The following is a 9,554-nucleotide window of genomic DNA, read 5'->3' on the forward strand; positions in this document are numbered from 1 at the left end:
TTACACTCAAATCAATGAAGCAACCCTTAGATATTTCATTTTCTGACAAGTGTATAATTTTGAGTTCTTTGAAATCATTCACACTGCCTTTGTATGTCTAATACCATTTTTAATACATGGTATTCTAACAGGAATTCTAACAATTTTTTAAATCTAAGTAAGTGCACTGGTTAAGTAAAATCTCAGTTATTAAAAGTGGTACAATGTAGGAGGGCTTCCTTTCCTCCACACCCTCTCCAGCACTTATCATTTGTGGACTGTTTTAATAATGGCCATTCTGACTGTAAATTGAATATACATCAATAAAAAATATACATATATACAAAAAATTTTAAAAAGCAAAAAAAAAATTTTTTTTAATGGTACAGACAATAGTACTGTTTTTCTTCAGGATATCTTAGCTAAAGAAAATACCTGGCAAGGGAAGAATCATGAATACACTCTGCAATTGATAAGCAGTATTTTTTACTCTTGCTTGACACTAACAACAATATAAAATTATCAAAATGATAAAATTTACTATTGTACTTTTTGAAATTGCTTCAGACAAAGCTTGCCTTCTTTTTGCTGCTGTTTTTATTTTTGCTTTTGTGACAGTTAACTATCATTATAGTATAAAAAGACAAAGGTATTTTTTAAAATAGTAATGTAGATATTATTCATGACATAAAATACTTTATATTGCTTCTTTTTTTAGTTCATACTAAGCATGATACTGATTGCAACTATATTTCAATACTTAATGCAAATTTCCACAAGTTGCATTTGTGCACGCATTAAGTGCTGGTTGCTTAAATAAATCTGATTAATTCTGACAACAATCTTTGGTATTATACGTTTTATGAATTAGGAAATTGATCTTAGAATAAGTAACTTGCTCATGTCCCACACTTACAGCCTAATAGAGCTAGGATTTAAATCCGGGGAGGGTGGTGTCACTGCTTTCCCAGAAAACAATGATAAATTTTTTAAATTTCAAAATTATGTTTCATTGAATTTTTGTCTTAATCATTCAGTCATACATTTTATTCATTGCTTCCTGAAAGTATTATAAGAACAATATTCTCAGATTGTTACCTGAAAATAAAGCTTTTTTTTCCATATTGTTCAGTTCAAAACTGGGCTTCTGAGAGCCTCGGCCAGCCTGATCTGCCACCACTCCCTCGCAGCACTCAGTCCTAATTATGTGAGTTGGGGCCAGCTGCTTATCTTCTTTGAGCCTCAATTTCTTCATCTATAAAGGGTGATGTGATGATCAAAGAGACAGTTTGTTGCTAGGGCCTTGGCTCAGTGTCTGGCACAATATAAATGCTCAATAAATGTTTATGAATGAATGGGTAAGTGGATGAAATTGTCTTAATTTAGGATTCCCCCAGAAACAGATCTTGAGAAAATGATTTGCATACAAGTAGTTTGTTTGGGAACTAATCCCCCAAAACATTGGTAGGCAAGTAAGTTAGAGAAAGGAGACAACCAGTCAAGGGCGGGTTATCAATCAAGCATCCACCTCGGCTAACTAGTGCTCAATTCTCCTGCGGAACTCTGGAAGCCAGGGAGGAACGCCCACTTCACAATTATCCCATCAGAAGGGACAGGAGGCTTTTAGATGCACTGTCCCAGTGACTGTCCTCACACTGTTGGTTCCCTGTGGCGGGGCCACAGAAGCTCCAGCTAGTCAGAGAAAGCCCAAAGGAAAGAAAGGCAGGTGCTGGCACTGGGGGCTGGGACTGACATGCACTCCACTGGTCAGGGCCAGGTCACCAACAGCTTCTACAACAGGAATGAAGGCACAAACAAGCCAAACTTGATGAATTTACCACAGTTGAGGTCTGGCCTTCACGGTTGCAGGCTGGGAAACCTATTCGCAGCCCGCCAATAAAACTCACATTAACCCAGCTTTGGAGATGGGATTATAAAATCAGAATGCCTGTTTATTGATTTAAATTGAGAGAGAACTATTACAAGGACTGGGAAATCGGAAGTGCCTAAGACCAGTGTTTTTCCCCATAAGAAGACACACACGGCCCCCACTAACAGAAGCTGTTTAGGAAGCTTGAAATCTAGACAATGGAAGTTGGAAGAAATGAATTTTGATGGCAATAAACTAAACATACTATATGATACATCCAACTTCCGTTAAGAATCATCTTGACCACGGAAAGGGTCTACTTGAAGCTCGCTGGCCAACGTCTCCCAGGAAGGTTGTACCCAGCATTTCCTAGTCTGACTCCAGCCAGTGTTACCACGGGGGACTGGTCTCCTTCTTCAGAAATGTCAGGTTTCGGTTATACCTTGCAGTTATGGAAGCTAATTCTCTTTTTTCAAAAGTGAGTTACACCAGCCTCTGCTCTCATCCATGTGGCTAATCCGAAAATGTAACCTCAAAAGGACCATCTGATTTTCCTTCATTTCTGTGTTTTTGTGGCACATCTCACTGTAGGCATCAAGTGCGAACAATCACATATGTTATTACCTGAGTGATTGTAATCTCTCATCTCAAAGTTTTTTCCTACTATGTGAGGGAAAACTTCTGAAACATACTAACTAGCTCTCGGTAGCTTTCCTCTTATTGCTCTTTCATGTCAAATATTTCTCATATGAAACATGATGTAGTTGTTTTACTCCCCATTTCCTAATCATTATTTAGCCCGAAAGAGAAGTTTAAAGACTAGTGCAATGAACACACGTGTTTTCTTCACCTAGATTTCACAATAGTTCATATTTTGCTCTATTTTCCCAATCATTTATCATCTCTATGAAATCATTTGACACAAATCACAGACTTCCTAACACTACTGTTGTATGTTATTCCGAAAGACAAGGGCATTCTTGTATATTACCTCAATACCATACGATATTTAGCACTCATTTGATAATATCATCTAAAATACAGTCTATATTCAAGTTTCCTTAATTGTTCCGAGAATATTCTTAATAGATTTTTAAAATCCAAGATCCAATTAAATAGTGCACACCTTTAGTTGTCATGTTTCTTTAGTCCCCATTTATCTAGAAATGTCTCCAGAACTTTATTTTATGACTTTTTTTTAACATTTTTTATTGATTTATAATCATTTTACAATGTTGTGTCAAATTCCAGTGTTCAGCACAATTTTTCAGTTATTCATGGACATATACACAATCATTGTCACATTTTTTTCTCTGTGAGTTATCATAACATTTTGTGTATATTTCCCTGTGCTATACAGTGTAGTCTATTCTACAATTTTGAAATCCCAGTCTATCCCTTCCCACCCTCCACCCCACTGGTAACCACAAGTCTGTATTCTCTGTCTGTGAGTCTATTTCTGTCCTTTATTTACGCTTTGTTTTTGTTTGTTTGTTTTTGTTTTTGTTTTTTAGATTCCACATATGAGCGATCTTATATGGTATTTTTCTTTCTCTTTCTGGCTTACTTCACTTAGAATGACATTCTCCAGGAGCATCCATGTTGCTGCAAATGGCATTATGTTGTCGGTTTTTATGGCTGAGTAGTATTCCATTGTATAAATATACCACATCTTCTTTATCCAGTCACCTGTTGATGGACATTTAGGCTGTTTCCATGTTTTGGCTATTGTAAATAGTGCTGCTATGAACATTGGGGTGCAGGTGTCATCCTGAAGTAGGGTTCCTTCTGGATACAAGCCCAGGAGTGGGATTCCTGGGTCATATGGTAAGTCTATTCCTAGTCTTTTGAGGAATCTCCACACTGTTTTCCATAGTGGCTGCACCAAACTGCATTCCCACCAGCAGTGTAGGAGGGTTCCCCTTTCTCCACAGCCTCTCCAGCATTTGTCATTTGTGGATTTTTGAATGACGGCCATTCTGACTGGTGTGAGGTGATACCTCAGTGTAGTTTTGATTTGCATTTCTCTGATAATTAGTGATATTGAGCATTTTTTCATGTGCTTTTTGATCATTTGTATGTTTTCCTTGGAGAATTGCTTGTTTAGGTCTTCTGCCCATTTTTGGATTGGGTTGTTTATTTTTTTCTTATTGAGTCGTATGAGCTGCTTATATATTCTGGAGATCAAGCCTTTGTCGGTTTCACTTGCAAAAATTTTCTCCCATTCCGTAGGTTTTCTTCTTGTTTTATTTCTGGTTTCCTTTGCTGTGCAGAAGCTTGTAAGTTTCATTAGGTCCCATTTGTTTATTCTTGCTTTTATTTCTTCTAGGAGAAAATTTTTGAAATGTATGTCAGATAATGTTTTGCCTTGTTTTCCTCTAGGAGGTTTATTGTATCTTGTCTTATGTTTAAGTCTTTAATCCATTTTGAGTTGATTTTTGTATATGGTGTAAGGGAGTGTTCTAGCTTCATTGTTTTACATGCTGCTGTCCAGTTTTCCCAACACCATTTGCTGAAGAGACTGTCTTTATTCCAATGTATATTCTTGCCTCCTTTGTCAAAGATGAGTTGACCAAAAGTTTGTGGGTTCATTTCTGGGCTCTCTATTCTGTTCCATTGGTTTATATGTCTGTTTTGGTACCAATACCATGCTGTCTTGATGACTGTAGCTCTATAGTATTGTCTGAAGTCTGGGAGAGTTATTCCTCCAGCCTCTTTCTTTCTCTTCAGTAATGCTTTGGCAATTCTAGGTCTTTAATGGTTCCATATGAATTTTATTATGATTTTTTCTAGTTCTGTGAAATATGTCCTTTATTTTATGACTTTTTTTTTTTTAAAGATTCCAGGGCAGTAAGTAGTTTTATAGAAGTCCCCACAATCTGCTTCATCTGATTGCTTTCTCCTGATGAGGTTCACATTATATATTTTTGGAAATAACATATAGGTGATGTTGTGTACTCATTGCATTATGTAAGGAGGCACAGAGGGTAGATTGTTGTATTATTGGTGATGGTCAGTTTTATTACCCAGTTAGTGTAGTGTCTGCTAGATTTCTCATTATATAAGAAATATATGTGATTTCTCACCATATATATGTTGTACTTAATAAACTGAGTGGTGATACTTTAAGAACGTATTTAAGAGTAAATATGTCAATATTTTACCCATTAGTTGTAGCATCCATGGGTGACCATTGTCTGAATCCACTTTACATTGGTGGCTGCAGAATGATAATCTTTCTTTCATCCTTCCTACATTGATTAGTTGTGTTCTTCACTAAAAAAGAAGTGTTCCTCCTACCCACCACTTTCCATCCCTATGAATATGGATTCATGGCTTCCCTTTTTATTCAAGATGGCATAATGCATCATGTTTATTTGCGGTGCTCAAATCGTCCCAAATTTGGCCAGTTGGGGCCCCTAAAACCAACTGTATATCCTTTTGACATGTCCCTGTCAGTCTGAGCATTTCCTTGCTCTTTGGCACAATGTGATGTTCAGGCTTATTGTGCCCCAGGCTCAGACTCAGGCATTTCTCAGAAACCTTATTCCTTTTAGTAACTCTGGGCACGAGTCATTGCATCAAACTTGTCATTGCTTTGATGGCCATACTTGTGGAATATATATGTATATTCATAGTGATATTTCATGTCCAACCCTGCTGGGTTCTTGCGCATCTCCTCTCATTCCATATTTATTTCTCTCTTCTCTCACAGTGAGAACCCAATATATTGACCATAACTCTACCTTACAATACACATAAATTACCAATACAACTGTCAACAACACATCTACTATGTTCAAGATTTCTTTGCAGTTCTTTTAGTTCTTAGACTAAATTCCATGACAGATGTTCAGAATATTAGGTCCAAAAGTTTCTCGAATTAATTCTTATTAGTTTGATACATAGTTAGGTATGTTGCTTCTGTTGGTAGGATATTTAGGGCTTGATTCTTTCATCTACGTGAGTTTAATTTTAGTTTTGAATATGTAAGACATTATGTTTCAAATATCAAAACTACATAAAAGATATATTCAGAGATGGTACACTCCAATTTCCATCCCTTCAACCCCTTTTCCACCCACTACCAACAAGTAGCCACTTTTATTTTTTTAATCTTTCTTAAGTTTCTTTTTACAGAAATAAACCTACAAACACACACACAAACACGTGTGCACACACATATATTTATGTGTATGTGTAATATACATGTATATATATTTATGATTATTGTTGTCCCCTTTTCCTTTATACTCTTTTCTATATCCTTTATAAGTTTATTTCTTTTGTTATTAAAGAAATGGAAATTACCATAGAGAAAGCTTTACACTAATACCTTATATATTCTTCTTGGTATCCTTTACTGAGATTTCTACTAGTTGGTTCAACAGTTATGCAACGTCCTTTTAACTCTCCCTGTTGTCTGTGCCACAATCAATAGGCATATTCTACTTTCCCTGTTCTCTCTCCCTTCTCTCCTTATTTTAAAAATGGGGGGAGGGTATAGCTCAGTGGTAGAGCACATGCTTAGCATGCATGAGGTCCTGAGTTCAATCCCCACTACCTCCATTAAAAATTTCAGTATCTTGTAATAACCTTTAATGAAAAAGAATCTGAAAACGAATATATGTATATGTATGTATGACTGCGACATTATGTTGTACATCAGAAATTGATTGACACACTGTAACTAACTATACTTCAATATAAAAAACAACAAATTTTTTTAAATAAAAGAGAAACAGTTTTAAATGGTGTTAGTTCTACTTTGCAATAACATATTTTTATGTGCTATTCTTACACCTAGCCAGCAGCTTGTTTTAGGGTTAGATCTATAATTAAATACATCTAAAGCTTATAATCAGTCATTTACTGATGTTTCCTCAGTTATATCTTGGTTTAATAAAGACTCTTAGTAACTTCCTCAGGAAGAGGTCAGGCATATAGTATTCCCTGCATTTGTTCATGTTTAAAACTGTTTTCCTAAAGCCTTGATATTCTAAAGACAGCTTGGTTGGCTTAAAAAAAAATTCCTTGGTTTACATTTTTATCTTTGATTTCACGTATATGTTGCTCCACTCTGTTTTTACTTTTGTTGCCTTTAAGAAATCTGATGGCAACTGGACTTTCCATCCTTTGTAAGAAATTTTGCCTTTTAGCATGGAGCCCAGATTTTTCTTAATTTTTAATGTCTAACAGTTTTACTAAGATATTATTTGGGGAGGGCCAGTTTTCCAAGTTCACAGTGAGGCCCTTTTTAGCAAAGAGATTCAGATCTTCCTTGATTTTCATAATGTTGACCTGAAACATAGCCCTAAGAGTAGGTAGAACTACATCAAATCACACAACAGTGGAAGTGGTACACCCAGGACCAAGCGTAAGCAGATCCAGACACCACAAATAAGCTGACAGAACACCTGTCTCTCGCCCCTGTGTTTTTCTCCAGTGCTGCCCTGTGGCTTCTCCCTCAGCTCACACACCTGTGACCCGATGGAATGCTCCCTATGTCCAGCACAAAGGGGAAAACGACCTGAGCTTGATTTGCAATGGGTGGACTTGTGCTGTTGGTATGTGATCAGAAAACAGAAGGCAGTGATGTAGGGTAGGGGAATATCTCTCCGTGGGTAGATTCTTAGGTGTTACGGCATCCACTTTAAGTGGAGAGAGAAAATATCCACACACAATGGGCACATGGGCAGTGGTGAATGACTTAGCTGACTGGTCATAGGCTATAGACGAAACTTCTAGGCGGCATGAGACCAGGAGCATTCCTTCAAGAGTATGATTAAGACAAAGAATTTCACTCTCATTATTTCCATTCAATGTTTTCCTGAAGGTCCTAGCCAGTGAAATAAGGCAAGACAAAGAAATAGAAAGTACAAACATGAGAAAGGAAGAAATAAAACTATTATTATCACAGGTGAGAAAATTATATACCCTGCTATATAAAGAGAATCCAAATGAACCTGTAAGTCAACTATTAGAATTAGTGAGTAATTTAGCAAGACTGTTGGAAACAAAGCTAATGTATAAAAATCAATGTTCTTTGAATATGTTAGCAAGAAGAAGCTAGAAAATGAAAAAATTTTAAATGTTATTTTTCATAGCATTAAAAAAGCAACAGATACTTGGTGATAAGTGTGATAAGAAATTACAAAACATTTCTGGGAGAAATTAAAGACCTAAATAGAGATTTATTCCATCTTTATAGATTAGTTGACTCATTTTTAAGACATCAATTATCTTTAAATCCATGTACAGATGCAATGCAACTATAATTAAAATTATCTTGGCATTATTTTGTGGAAATTAGGAAGCTGATTTTAAAATTCACACAGAATAAAATATTTAGGATAAATTTAATAAAAAGCGTACAAGACTTGCATGCTGAAAACTACAAAGCATTGCTAAAAGAAATTAAACAAGAACTAAATAAATGGAGACATAGATCATGTTCATGGATTAGAAGATTCAATCTTCTTAAGATGTCCATTCTCTCCCAAATTAATCTATGGAATTGATGAAGCTTTTTTTTTTTGTAGAATTAACAAGATTATTCTAAAATTTATATGGAAATGCAAAGGATCTGTGATGGCCAAAACAATTTTTTCAAAAGTGGTTCTTCTGTTTGTTCTTTTGTATACTACCTGATCTTAAATGTTATGATAAAGTTTAAAGTAATCAAGACAGTTTGGTACTAATATAAGGACAGATTTATGAATTGATGGATCAGAACAGACAGTCCAGAAATAAATTCACATTTTTATGGTCAACTGATTTTCAGCAAAAGTGCCAGAGCAATTCAATAGGGAAAGCATAGTCTTTTCAACTAATGATGCTGAGACAATTGGATATTCAAAGGCAAAATATGAGCTTACACTCTCACCTCGTACCATATTCAAAAATTAACTCAGAATGAATCATAGACCTAAATGAAAGAATGAAAAGTATAAAACTTCTAGAAGAAAACATAGGAGAAAAAAATTCTGCCCCCAGTATGGGTAAAAATTTCTTTGATATGATTACACCAAAAGCACAATTCATAAAAGAACACAATAAATTAAACATCATCAAAATTTTATCAAAATTTACCATTAGTAAAATGAAATGTCAAGCTACAGACTGGAGACAATATTTGCAAATTATATATCTAATAAAGGACATATTCAGAACATACAAAAAACTCTTATGAGTCAATAAGAGGACAGACAATCCAACTTGAAATGGGCCAAATATTTGAATAGCCCTTTCAACAAATATTCAAATGGATCATTAACACAGGAGAGTCAACATCATTGGTTACTAGGGAAATTCAAATGAAAACCACAAAGAGGTACTATTTCACACCCACTAGAATGACTACAATCACAAAGGCTGATTCATATAAAGTGTTGTCCAGGATGTGGAAAATTTTCTGGTGAGTGTGTAAACTGGTGCAACCACTTTGGAAAGCAGTTTGGAACTTTCTTGAAAAGTTAAACATGTGCTTATCATATAACCCAGCAATTCTGCTCCTAGGTTTCCACCCACAAGAAAATAAAAGCATAGATCCCCACCAAGACTCATGTGTGAATGTTTATACAGCGTTATTCATGATAGCAAAAACTGGAAAGAACGCAAATCTCCGCCAACTGGTATATCTGTCCAGCAGAATGCTAAAAAATAAAAAGTATCAAAATGCTGGTACATGTGACATGGATGAATG

Source organism: Camelus ferus, chromosome 27 (assembly GCF_009834535.1).
Source record: "Camelus ferus isolate YT-003-E chromosome 27, BCGSAC_Cfer_1.0, whole genome shotgun sequence".
NCBI classification, from domain to species: Eukaryota; Metazoa; Chordata; class Mammalia; order Artiodactyla; family Camelidae; genus Camelus; species Camelus ferus.